At 35.2% G+C, this 14,447-nt stretch overlaps 1 protein-coding gene across 9 annotated transcripts in view; it reads right to left on the reverse strand.

Moving 5' to 3' along the window:
* Positions 1 to 14,392, reverse strand: part of CSPP1 (centrosome and spindle pole associated protein 1) — a 123,119-nt gene extending 108,727 nt beyond the window's left edge. For 5 of the 9 annotated variants that reach the window (XR_007949305.1, XM_051970080.1, XM_051970081.1 and 2 more), the window contains exon 1: positions 11,077 to 11,182. The gene's annotated coding sequence lies outside the window, so the exon portion shown is untranslated. Of the gene's footprint in view, positions 1 to 11,076; positions 11,184 to 14,244 lie in introns of those variants that run through there. The other 4 variants (XM_051970085.1, XM_051970083.1, XM_051970079.1 and 1 more) reach the window with 3 other exon arrangements.
* Positions 14,393 to 14,447: the final 55 nt, after the last annotated feature.

Genomic DNA, 14,447 nt, shown 5'->3' on the forward strand with positions numbered 1-14,447 from the left:
TGGAAAAACAACAGACCTGGAAAATAGATCTAGGAGAAATTATCTGAGGATTACTGGACTTCCTGAAAATTATTATGAAAAAATTAGCTTAGACACTATTTTACAGGAAATCATCAAAAAAAAAACTGCCCAGATGTAATAGAATCAGAAGGCAAAATAGGTATTGAAAGAATTAATTGTTGGAGGAGATGTGGGAAAACAGGGACACTAATACATCGTTGGTGGAATTATGAACACATCCAGCCATTCTGGAGAGCAATTTGGAACTATGCTCAAAAAGTTATCAAACTCTGCATATCCTTTGATCCAGTGTTTCTACTGGGCTTACACCCCAAAGAGATACTAAAGAAGGGAAAGGAACCTGTATGTGCCAAAATGTTTGTGGCAGCCCTCTTTGTAGTGGCTAGAAGCTAGAAAATGAATGGATGCCCATCAATTGGAGAATGGTTGAGTAAATTGTGGTATATGAAGGTTATGGAATATTATTGTTCTGTAAGAAATGACCAATAGGATGAATACAGACAGGACTGGCGAGACTTACATGAACTGATGCTAAGTGAAATGAGCAGAACCAGGAGATCATTATATACCTCAACAACGATACTGTATGAGAATGTATTCTGATGGAAGTAGATTTCTTCAACAAAGAGATCTAACACAGTTTCAACTAATCAAGGATGGACAGAAGCAGCTACACCCAAAGAAAGAATACTGGGAAATGAATATAAACTGTTTGCATTTGTGTTTTTTTTCCCAGGTTATTTATACCTTCTGAATCCAATTCTCCCTGTACAAGAGAACTGTTCGGTTCTGCACACATATATTGTATCTAGGATATACTGTAACCTATTTAACATATATAAGACTGCTTGCCATCTGGGGGAGGGGGTGGAGGGAGAGAGGGGAAAAATCGGAACAGAAGTGAGTGCAAGGGATAATGTAAAAAAAATTACCCTGGCATGGGTTCTGTCAATAAAAAGTTATTTAATTAGAAAAAAAAAAAAAAAAAAAAAAAGAAAAGAAAAAAGAAAGAATTCATTGCACACCTTCTGAAAGAGACCCCAAAATAAAAATTCCAAGGAATGTTGTGGCTAAATTTCAAAGCTATCAGAGTAAGGAAAAAATATTACAAGCAGCCAGAAAAAAAAAGATTCAAATACCAAGGAGCCACAATAATGATTACTCAGGATCTAGCTACTTCCACATTAAAAGATTGAAGGGCCTGGAATCTGATATTCTGAAAGGCAAAAGAACTTGGAATGCAGCCAAGAATAAACACCCAGCTAAGCTGAGCATTTTCTTCCAGGGAAGAAGATGGACATTCAATGAAATATGTGAATTCCTTATGACCAAAGAAGAACTAGAGATCATTATTGATTATAAAATAGAAAATTTTGATCATATCAAATTGAAAAGTTTTTGTATAAACAAAACTAATATAGACAAGATTAGAAGGGAAAGAAACTGGTTTACAGTCAAAGGTTCTGATAAAGGCCTCATTTCCAAAATATATAGAGAATTGACTCATTTATAAGAAATCAAGACATTTTCCAATTGATAAATGGGTCAAAGGATATGAACAGACAATTCTCAGAAATTCAATTTTGAAGAAATTGAAACTATTTCTAGCCATATGAAAATATGCTCCAAGTCATTATTAATCAGAGAAATGCAAATTAAGACAACTATAAGATACCACTACACACCTGTTAGATTGGCTAGAATGACAGAGAAAGGTAATGCGAAATGTTGGAGGGGATGTGGGAAAACAGGGACAGTAATACATTGTTAGTGGAATTGTGAATATATCCAGCCATTCTGGAGAACAATTTGGAACTATGCTCAAAAAGTTATCAAACTGTGTATACCCTTTGATCCAGCAGTGTTTCTACTGGGCTTATACCCCAAAGAGATACTAAAGAAGAGAAAGGGACCTGTATGTGCCAAAATGTTTGTGGCAGCTCTATTTGTAGTGGCTGGAAACTGGAAAATGAATGGATGCCCATCAATTGGAGAATGGTTGGGTAAATTGTGGTATATGAAGGTTATGGAATATTATTGTTCTGTAAGAAATGACCAATAGGATGCATACAGAGAGGCTTGGAGAGACTTACATGAACTGATGCTAAGTGAAATGAGCAGAACCAGGAGATCATTATATACTTCAACAACGATACTGTATGAGGATGTATTCTGATGGAAGTGGATTTCTTTGACAAAGAGATCTAACTCAGTTTCAATTGATCAAGGATGGACAGAAGCAGCTACACCCAAAGAAATAACAGTGGGAAATGAATGTAAACTGTTTGCATTTTTGTTTTTCTTCCCAGGTTATTTTTTACCTTCTGAATCCAATTCTCCCTGTGCAATAAGAGAACTGTTCGGTTCTGCATACATATATTGTATCTAGGATATACGGTGACATATTCAACATGGACTGCTTGCCATCTGGGGGAGGGGGTGAAGGGAGAGAAGGGAAGAGTCGGAACAGAAGTGAGTGCAAGGGATGATGTTGTAAAAAAATTACCCAGGCATGGGTTCTGTCAATAAAAAGTTATAATAATTTAAAAAAAAGAAACAGGTGAAATCCATTTATTCCTTATGAACAAACCAGAGCTAAACAAAAAAAATCTGACCTCCAAATATAGGACTCAAGAGAAGCATAAAAGATAAAAAGAACTCTTGAGAACTATATTTCTGTTATGGACATACATAAAAAGCATGTGTATAATTTGATTTTACTGTTATACCAAAAAAAGGGAAGCAAAAGTAAAAAGAGATATCAGAAAAAGGGAAAAGGGGAGATAAAAAGAGAGAAATTACATCCCACAAAGAGGCAAAGGAAGCCTATCAAATATGAAGGAATTTAGGGAAGGGGAGGAACACTGTGTGAACCTTACTCATCAGATTTGCCTCAAAGAGAAAATATTACACATATTTGGTTTACAGAGAAACTTCTCTCACCTCATTAAAAAGTGGGAGAAGAAAAGGGAAAGGGAAACAATAAGGGAAAGGTATAAGAAAGGGAAAAGGACTCAAAGGGGGTGGGAGGGATTCTAAAGAGGGAAATCTGCATGAGGCAAATGATGCCCATAAGTTTAATACTGGGGAGGGGGATAAAGGGTGAAAGAAAAAGAAAAGCATAATCTGGAGATAATAAGATGGCAGGAAATACAGAATTAGTAGTTTTAACAGTAAATGTGAATGGAATACACTCTCCCAGATAATAAAGGCTGATAGCAGACTGGATCAAAAGCCAGAATCCTACAATGTGTTGTTTACAAGAAACACATTTAAAGCAGAGTGATACATACAGAGTAAAGGTAAAAGGCTGGAGCAGAATTTATTATGCTTCAGGTGAAGTCAAAAAAGCAGGCGTAACCATCCTTATCTCAGATCAAGTAAAAGCAAAAATTGATCTAATTAAAAGAGATAAGGAAACTATATCTTGTTAAAGAGTAGCATAGACAATGAAGCAATATTAATACTAAACATATATGCACCACCTGATAAAGCATCTAAATTCCTAAAGGAGAAGTTAAGAGAGTTGCAAGAAGAAATAGACAGCAAAACTATAATAGTGAGAGATCTCAACCTTGCACTCTCAGAATTAGATAAATCAAACCATAAAATGAATAAAAAAGAAGTTCAAGAGGTAAATAGAATATTAGAAAAGTTAGGTATGATAGATCTTTGGAAAAAACTGAATAAATACAGAAAGGAGCTGTCAATAAAAAGTTATTATAAAATTTTTTAAAAAAAAGACAGAAAGGAGTATACTTTCTTCTCAGCAGTTCATGGAACCTATACAAAAACTGATCATATATTAGGACATAAAGACCTCAAAATTAAATGCAGAAAGGCAGAAATAGTAAATGCATTCTTTTCAGATCACGATGCAATAAAAACTACATTCAACAAAAAGCTAGGAGTAAATAGACCAATAAGTAAATGGAAACTAAATAATCTCATCCTAAAGAATTGTTGAATGGGTGAAACAGCAAATCATAGACACAATTAATTTCACCCAAGAGAATGATAATAAGACAACATACCAAAATTTGTGGGATGTAGCCAAAGTGGTAATAAGGGGAAATTTATATCTCTAGAGGTTTATTTGAATAAAATAAAGAGAAGATCAATGAATTGGGCTTTCAACTTAAAAAGCTAGGAAAAAGAGCAAATTAAAAACCCCTAATCAAATCCTAAACTTGAAATTCTAAAATTAAAAGGAGAAATTAATAAAATTCAATGTTTAAAAAAAACTACTGAATTAATAAATAAAACTAAGAGTTGGTTTTATGACAAAACCAACAAAATAGATAAACCTTTGGTAAATTTGATTTGAAAAAGGAAAGAGGAAAATCAAATTGTTAGTCTTAAAAATGAAAAGGGAGAACTTTCCACCAATGAAGAGTAAATTAGAACAATAATTAGGAGTTACCTTGCCCAACTTTATGCCAATAAATTTGATAACCCAAGCAAAATGGATGACTACCTTCAAAAATATAGGCTTCCCAGATTAACAGAGGAGGAAGTAAATTGTTTAAATAGTCCCATTTCAGAAAAAGAAATAAAACAAGCTATTAATCAACTCTCTAAGAAAAAATCCCCAGGACCAGATGAATTTACATGTGAATTCTACCAAACATTTAAAGAACAATTAACTCCCATATTAAACTATTTTGAAAAAATAGGGAATGAAGGACTCTTATCAAATTTTTTTTATGACACAGACATGGTACTAATACCTAAACCAGGTAGGTTAAAAACAGAGAAAGAAAATTATAGACCAATGTCTCTAATGAATATTGATGCTAAAATTTTAAATAAAATATTAGCAAAAAAGATTACAAAAAATCATCCCCAGCATAATACACCATGACCAAGTAGGATTTATACCAGGAATGCAGGGCTGATTCAATATTAAGAAAACTATTAGCATAATTGACTATATCAATAACCAAATTAACAAAAACCAAATGATCATCTCAATAGATGCAGAAAAAGCATTTGATAAAATCCAACATTCATTCTTATTAAAAAAACACTTGAGAGTATAGGAATAAATGGGCTTTCCTTAAAATAGTAGCATCTATTTAAAATCATAAGTAAACATCATATGTAATGGGGATAAAGTGGAACCATTCCCACTAAGATCAGGAGTGAAACAAGTTGCCCACTATCACCATTACTATTCAATATTGTATTAGAAATGCTATCTTTGGCAATAAGAGTTGAAAATGAGATTAAAGGAATTAGAGTAGGTAATGAGGAAACTAAATTATCACTTTGCAGATGGTATACTTAGAGAACCCAGAGATCCTACCAAAAAGCTATTAGAAATAATCCACAATGTTAGTAAAGTTCCAGGACACAAAACAAACCCACATAAATCATCAGAATTCTTATATATCACTAACAAAATCCAACAGCTAGAGATACAAAGAGAAATTCCATTTAAAGTAACTGTCTATAATATAAAATATTTGGGAATCTATCTGGCAAGGAAAAGTTAGGAACTATATAAGCAAAACTATTAAAACACTTTCCACACAAATAAAGTCAGATTTAAACAATTGGAAAAATATTAGGTGCTCTTGGATAGGCCGAACGAATATAATAAAGATGACAATATTACCTAAACTAAAATTACCTAAACTAATGCCATACCAATCAGACTCCCAAAAAACTATTTTAACAACCTAGAAAAAATAACAAAATTCATATGGAAGAACAAAGGGTCAAGACTTTCAAAGGAACTAATGGAAAAAAAAAAAAAAACAAATGAAGGTGGCCTAGCTATACCAAATCTAAAACTTTATTATAAAGCAACGGTCACCAAAACTATTTGGTATTGGCTAAGAAATAGACTAGTAGGAATAGGTTGTATTCACAGGACAAAATAGTCGATAACTTTAATAATCTAGTGTTTGACAAACCCAAAGACCCCAGCTTTTGGGACAAAAATTCACTATGTGACAAAAACTGCTAGGGAAAATTGGAAATTAGTATGACAGAAACTAGGCATTGACCCACATTTAACACTGTACACCAAGATAAGGTCAAAATGGGTTTATGATCTAGGCATAAAGAATGAGATTGTAAATAAATGAGAAGAACATAGAATAGTTTACCTCTCAGACCTGTAGAGGAGAAAGGAATTTGTGACCAAAGAAGACATAGAGATCATTATTAATCATAAAATAGAAAATTTTGATTTTATCAAATTAAAAAGCTTTTGTACAAACAAAACTAATGCAGACAATATTAGAAGGCATACAATAAACTGGGTTAGATTGGCTAGGATGACAGGAAAAGATAATGCTGAGTGTTGAAGGGGATATGGAAAAATTGGGACACTGATACATTGTTGGAGGAATACATTCAGCCATTCTGGAGAGCAATTTGCTACTACGCTCAAAAAGTTATCATTTGATCCAGCAGTATTACTACTGGGCTTATATCCTAAAGAGATCTTAAAGCGAAAGGGACCTGTATGTGCAAAAATGTTTGTGGTAGCCCTTTTTGTAGTGGCTAAAAACTGGAAACTGAACCCTAACCCTAAACCCAATTGGGGAATGGCTGAATAAATTGTATTATATGAATGTTATGGAATATTATTGTCCTGTAAGAAATGACCAGCAGGATGATTTTAGAAAGGCCTAGATCGAGACTTACATGAACTGATGCTGAGTGAAATAAGCATGACCAGGAGATCATTATATATTTCAACAATACTATATGATGATCCATTTTGATGGACGTGGCTCTCTTCAACAATGAAATGAACCAAATCAGTTCCATTTGTTCAATAATGAAGAGAACCAGCTAGACCCAGTGAAAGAACTCTTGGAAATGAGTATGAACCACAACATAGCATTTCTAATCCCTCTGTTTTTGTCCGCTTGTATTTTTGATTTCCTTCTCAGGTTAATTTTACCCTATTTCTAAGTCCGATTTTTCTTGTGCAGCAAAATAACTGTGTGTGTGTGTGTGTGTGTGTGTGTGTGTACATATATTGTATTTAAATATACTTTAACATATTTAACATATATTGGTCTACCTGCCATCTGGGGGGAGGGGATGGGAGGAAGGAAGGAAAAAGTTGGAACATAAGGTTTTGCGAGGGTCAATGCTGAAAAATTACCCATAACATATATCTTGTAAATAAAAAGCTATAATAAAATACATACATACATACATATATCTTTCACCTTCTATATTTAATCAGGTGCCAAATCTTAACTGTCCATTCCACCACAGTGTCTCTCAAATCTTCCCCTTCTCTCTATATCAACCTAATTGAGTGCTTAATCCCTTCTCACCTCATCTCTTAATTATCCTTCTGGCCTCAAGATTTTCCTCTTCTTAAATCCCTACTCCCACACATAGATGTCAAACTGGTTTTCCTAATATATAGATCTGGCCATTTCATTCCTGTACTCCACTGCAGTGGCTCCTGACTGACATTAGGATAAAATACTCTTTTTTTAATCTCACCCTCTTTAATTTTTTTGTATAAATCTGATAATGCATATAATTATTAACACAACAGTACATGTACACATATAATTTGTAAATAAATTTGCACGTATTATAGTTGCACACCCAAAAAATTTTACTAATGGAGTGCAGAATCAAAACAAGTTTGCAGACTATAAGATTAGAGGAAGAACATGAGCTAACTTTTATATATATAAGAAGTTAATCTAAATTTTTCCAACAAGTCAAATTGTTTTCTACCATAACAGCCCATCTTTGCAGCAGCAATATTCTTCTACTCTATGACTGAATCATAAAACATCAATCTCCAGATAATCAAAATTACAGATGACTGAAAAAGCAATAGAAAGATCGCAGTAGAAATAAACCAGTATTAACATATTTGATAAGGAAATGTATGATCAGAAAAGGTGGCAATCTATTTTATAATACTAGTAATTTTATTTTAATTATTTTAAGAAAAATAAGTTCAGTTACTTTTCTCAGCTACCTTTCACAAAGGTCTCCAACTTAGAAGATAGTATGATATAATGGAAAGAATCAATCCTTGGCCCAAAATAAAAACTCTAAGATTTGTGTCCCAACTCTATCAATCACTAAATGTGGGACTTTGGACAAGTTCACTTAATTTTTTTGGACCTCAATTTCCTCATTCCTAAAAATAAGAAATATATGTGTACTATCTACCCTACATGGTATTGCAAGGATCATATGACATAATGTAAGCATTTGGTAACTGTATAGTATTATATAAATATAAACTATTATCTTCATCTCCATAGTCACATACACACACACAAAAACTATGCCTATAAATAAAGCCTCACAAACACAAGTCAGTAACTACAATTTAATTCACCAGCATATAAAGAGACTTGATAGTCATATTTTATCCCAAATCAAAATATTGTCAGCAACACAGGCAATGACATCTACCCTATATTTTGTTAAGACAGATTAAACATATACACAAAAATAGTAATTTACATGGACTAATCAAAACACATTTTTTAAAAACTATAAGTGGTCATTCGAAGTATTTGAATTTAATACTATGTTACTTGAACTGTATGAGGCCATCTGCTAGACCCTGACAAAATTTTTTTTTTTAGTAACTTTTCATTGATAGAACGCATGCCAGGGTAATTTTTTACAGCATTATCCCTTGCATTCACTTCTGTTCCGATTTTTCCCCTTCCTCCCTCCACCCCTTCCCCCAGATGGCAAGCAGTCCTTTACATGTTGAATGGGTTGCAGTATATCCTAGATACAACATATGTGTGCAGAACTGAACAGTTTTCTTGTTGCACAGGGAGAATTGAATTCAGAAGGTATAAATAACCCAGGAAGAAAAACAAAAATGCAAGCAGTTTATATTCATTTCCCAGTGTTCTTTCTCTGGGTGTAGCTGCAAAAATTTTTTTAATTACATCAAGGGTTTGATGAAAAGGTATTTAACTTCAAGTTATAAACATAAGTGATATATCTCTAATTACCAATTTTCTGAGATTCTGACACTCTGCTTATATCAATTGGATTTTTCATTTCTTTTCTTATTTAAAATGAAATGCAGTATATTTTTAACATAAAATTATTTTTACATGCTAAATTATATTCCTGAAATAATCATGTCAGAAAAGACTTTGATTCCCCACTATGAAGCACTCCTCACTGCAGGCACTACAGTTCTCTCAAAGGTTATGCCAGCAGAGCATAAGCTCTAAGTCTAATCACACTGGAAAGTCTTTTAATATGGATCTCATAATGAACCTTATATATATGGTTAAGAAAGAGTCTGTATCCAAATGGGACACATGGTAATGAATTTCACAGTCACATTAACTCCTGAAAGTGTGGTACTAAATTACAGAGGCAATTCAACTTGCCAAGATTAATATCTTGGAAGATACACTTATAAAATCATAGACTTTTCAAATGCTGAAGTATCAAAAAAAGAAAACTAATTGCAAAAGCAAAATATAGTGGAAGGAATTTGAAGTTGGAAGACCTTTGTGGGACTACGATGTAACCTAACACAACCTTAACTTCTAAGGCAGTTTCCTCATTTTTGAAATGAAAGTATTTTAAAGATTTTTCTAGAGCTCAATCTATGATTTTACCCAATTACACAAGACAGGTCGCTACTGGCTAATGCATTTTTCAAACAAGCTTCAGAAAATATTTTTAGCATACAGTTTGATGTTTCCACAGTTCCAAGAACACATTTCTCAAACCTCTCCACAAAGAAAGGTGACCACAAGGCTCCACTCTGTTTAAAGGCCTTGGAGCACAAGGATCTTCACATAGTCACAAGGAACTCTGCTCAACTCAAACACTTACTGCATACTTACAATGTGCCAGGCATTTTGCTAAGCAATGGGATTTTTTAAAAAGTTGAAAAACAACAGTCTCTAACTTTGTAAATTTAAAACTTCCAAAGAAGGAATGGACATAGTTATAACAAAAATGCAAAAGATTTCTGAGAAAGATGAGGAGTTTGAAAGTACCATTTAAAAAATAAAAGCTTAAAAAAGGAGGTTTTCAATCAAGTAAAGACATAGTACAGGGGAGGTATGGAAGACAGCCTTAGCAAAGTGATAAGAAGCAGCAGCAGTACAGTTCAGTAAATAGCCTAGTTTAGTTAGCATTCAAGATTTGGAGAAGGGAAATAGGATCACAAATGCAGAGATGGAAGTAAATTTCTGTCACTCCAGATTCAGAACTCTTTCTGAAAAAGTAGGTAGGAGACATGTTTTGGACAGTATTAGATGTCAATCTTTAAGGAATCTTTTAAACTTTAGGAAAATGCTACTGAAGATATTTGAGCCAAAAAAGGAATTATTTTTCCCCAGTTATTTCTATGTTATATAATAATCACAGAAACTTCTATCTGCCATATCTTGAAGCAGTTTTGGATATTTCTAATAATCTATAAAGAGATTTTTCAGAAAAAACACAGACTATCAAGGTCACTTTGAATTTCTATTCCCAGTTTTCAACTTGCTAGCAAGCAGCAAGATAAAAGTTCACAAACATTTCTACTTAATGATGTTGAAAACTTTGAAGTCATAGCATTTTGGAGTTGAAATGGATCTTAAAGATCATTTAGTCTCAATTCCTTCATTTTACAGATGAGAAAACCATTACCCTTGAGGTCATCTTCAGCTAAAGCCATATAACTAGGCAGGGCTAGTAAAATAGGGTTTCCTCATTCATGGCATTGAAATTGCCATAAAACTTGTTTCAGAGCTAAACCTTCCTCCAGAAAATCAGCCTGTATAAGATCATGATTCTTTGGGAAGCTCTCTCCAAATATTAATGAAGTCCCCATAAATGGCTAAAGAGTTTCTCCAAATTTATGGATTTCAGCAAGTTGTTTATTTTTAATTCCATCTCTAATGATATGCAAATCACTAAGTATAGCTTTCTTCACCTGCATGTTCTGCTATTAAAAATAAATAAAAAAGGAATACTGCTCTGGAATAATTTGCTTTTCAGACTCTGGGGTTGCAATTAGAACCTCCTAGTTCTCTGGTGTCTTAGCTTCGAGGGGATCAAAATTATGCTTACCGGTCTGGTACTTCTCCAAGGCCATCTCTCCTGGCAAGATCGCAGCTTTCCTTCAGACAGAAAGCAGAGCCAAATCTAAACCCAAGGGATGAATCCCAGTGAGGAACCTCTCCAAGGGAGAGCTAATTGTGCTCTCCCCCACCCCAGCGGGGTGCCCAGCTTGGAGTTGCCCACCCAAGGCAAGAGGAAGGACTGTTGAGGTTGAATGCGAGGGTCCCTTGGTCAGTGGTGGCCACAGGATGTAGCCATAAGATGCAGCATCTCCTGCTGCTGCACCTCCACGGCTGGCAGAATTAGCCCGGGCAGCGTTGTCAAGCAACCACCTTACAACAAATCCGGCCGCACCCCAACCTGCAGCCTCAGCTGGGCTCGGGCTCCAGAACTGTCCGGGATCTGCCCTTACACGCTGCCCTGGATCACCAGGCGCAAACCCTCCACTCCCCCAGAGAGTAGGGGTCCTCAGACGAGGTAGCTGTTGCAGGCCCAACTCTCTCTGGACCCCGGCGGACTCTTACTGAGAGAGGAAGAAGACGTTTAGGTAGGTTCTAGGTGCCTGATACCAAGGGGAGGGCCACCTCTGCCCACGCATCTCTGCCAGTGACAGCTCCTCCAGCTCCTGCAGCAGCATCCCAGTGCCTCCCGTAACGGCTGGAGGCACCCCTGCCCCAGGGAGAAGCCATTCGGGGCAGGGCCTTGCGCCCTCTGGTGCCTGGGAGGCTTCCCGCACTGCCTTCACTGTAAGTGCCTACCTCTTCAAATCCAAGCCTCACAGCCTATTTAATCCCAGGTGTTCCCAGAGCTTACATTTAACCCCTGCAATCCCGCAAATACAAGGATAAGAAAAGTCGGAGGCTTAGGAAACAGAGCAAAAAGGCAAGTGGGAATTTTATTCATTCTTCAAGTATTTTTCCTTTCTTCAGCCAGTGTAAACCTTTTAAATTATCATTTGCACCATTTCACAATTTCTTAAGATTTAGAAGTGGAAGGGATCCCAGAGGTAATCTGAGTATTACCTACTCCTTCACTTTACAGATGACAAAACTGGCAGGTAACCTAGGTTCTCTGACTCCAAACCCACTTTAAAGACCATTCTCCCCAAGCCACTGATGATTCTCCATTTATCCTCCCAAACATGCTCTCATTTTCTCCTCTGAATTGGACTCATTCATATATTTCTTGCTGTACATTACACCTTGTATTGTAGTATTTATATCTGCACTCTGGCCTTGTAGGCTCCATAAACACTGGAAACACATAATCCACACAACATCTGGTAGCTAGCACATAAGATATTCCAATAAATTTTAGTTAAAGGTGAAATTAAATTCACAAGACTATAATAACAGCTGACATTTGTATAGTGCTTTAAATTTTTCATTGATTGAGATGGGTTGCTACTACTTCCAAGGACTGGCAGTATCATGTTCTCTACACATGGGAGTTATAGTCAAATAAGAAAATCTTCTAGTAATACTGACAACCTCAAGGAAGCTCAAGGTTTTTTTGTTTGTTTTTTCCCTTCTCAACTGCAGTTCAAAGTTTCCCATAGAAACAGTGGAAAGCCACCTTCAGAATAACAGGCTATAATACTGACAACCTCAAAGAAGCTCAAGGTTTTTTTGTTTGTTTTTTCCCTTCTCAACTGTAGTTCAAAGTTTCCCATAGAAACAGTGAAAAGCCACCTTCAGAATAACAGGCTACATGGTACCTTACAATACTAACCCCCTTCTCCCAACACCTTCCTTTATTTGTAACATGAGATTTTATTATATAATTTTCAAGTCCTTCCAACTCCACTGTTCTATAATTTTAAGACAAAAGGCCAGAGTTCTTTAGAGAAATCTTCAACTTTGGAGGTCTCATAAAAGAACATAGTTAGGTGGCACAGTGGATAATGTTGGACATAGGAATCAGGAGTTTGATTCCTGCTTCAGATGAATCCAGATATGTCACAACCTCAATTTCCTCCTCCATAAAATAGAATAAAGGTAATGCCAAAAAAGATTTTTGAAGCTCAAATAAAATAACTTACATAGTGTTTTGAAAGCCTTAAAGTACGGTTTAAATGCTAGCTGTGATTGCTACAGCTACAGAAGGTGGAAGTATGAAGTTTGAGCTCAAAAGAAAAACTAATGGTACAGAATTAGAATTAGCTGTCTCCATTACTAGAAGTTTTCAGGGTTTGGATAACACACAGTTGGCATGCACATAGTACAGTACTTAATGTTTGTTGAACTGAATTATGTCTTCTCTGAGGTATGATTACAGAATTTCTTTTACTGTCAACCAAGTTCATTAATAAGTTTTATTATTTGCTTATTAAAGACAGCCTAATCCCATCTCAGAATAGAGGTTCAGATTCAGCCCCATTCTACTCTCAATTTCTGGCATTTAGGACGCAGAAACATTAGACATTTAGAGATTTTTCACAGTATTATCACTTCGATTCATTTTCTTCAAATGTCCTTGCAGCGTTTGCCCTCTGCCATAGTATCAAAGACAAATCAATCACTTAAAAAAAAAAATTAAAGTTTTTTAAATAAAGCTATTCTCAAAATGACGTATCAATATGCAAATAGATTAATGAATAAACGAAAAAAGAATTTAATGAATAAATGAAAAAGTACTTATTAAGCACTTAGTAAGTGCAAAGTCCCTCTCAACCTAGTAAAGCTATAAAATTCTCAAAATTATCACTTTTTAAAGATCCAGTTCCTTCAAATGCCCATGTGTCGATTGCTTTTTACCATACTATCTAAAACAAATCAATCCCACAAAAATAAAAAAAATTGTAAAGCTTTTAAAAAGTTATTCTCAAAATGATATAACTATCAATATGAGAGATTAATGAATAGACAAAAACATAAGTGTTCACTAAGTGTAAAATCCTACTAAAAATTAAATGGAAAGAAATATTAAAATAGTCCCTGCTCTCCCAAAGCTCACATTCTGTTAAGTAGCCTTCTCTTAAAAATACAGAACTTCATTGCAGGAGCTACCAATGCCTTTTCTGAACGCTAGGGGGCGCTCATCCAAGCAAACATCAAGAAACGACCAACCCAGGGGAAGGGCTTCATGGGGAAGCCACCGCTACGCTCGTTGGTTGTTACACACTCGCGCCCGAGAAGTCCCCGCTAAGGAAAACATTCCAGTTGACATTCCACTCACCAGGCAACCCTAATCCCCACAGTCCTCAATCTTCCGAAATTTCTCAATGGTAATTAAATTCCCTTTTTTCTCCTCCACTAAGACACCAACAAAAACAAATCACTCTTTTTGCACTTAAAAGCCCGCCTCTTTACCAGTTTTAAATATGGTGTCTTTTGGTCATGCGCAATACGGACCTGGAAGGCAAACGATAGCGTGTGGCA

This window comes from Antechinus flavipes, chromosome 1 (genome assembly GCF_016432865.1).
Source record: "Antechinus flavipes isolate AdamAnt ecotype Samford, QLD, Australia chromosome 1, AdamAnt_v2, whole genome shotgun sequence".
In the NCBI taxonomy this organism is placed as follows: Eukaryota; Metazoa; Chordata; class Mammalia; order Dasyuromorphia; family Dasyuridae; genus Antechinus; species Antechinus flavipes.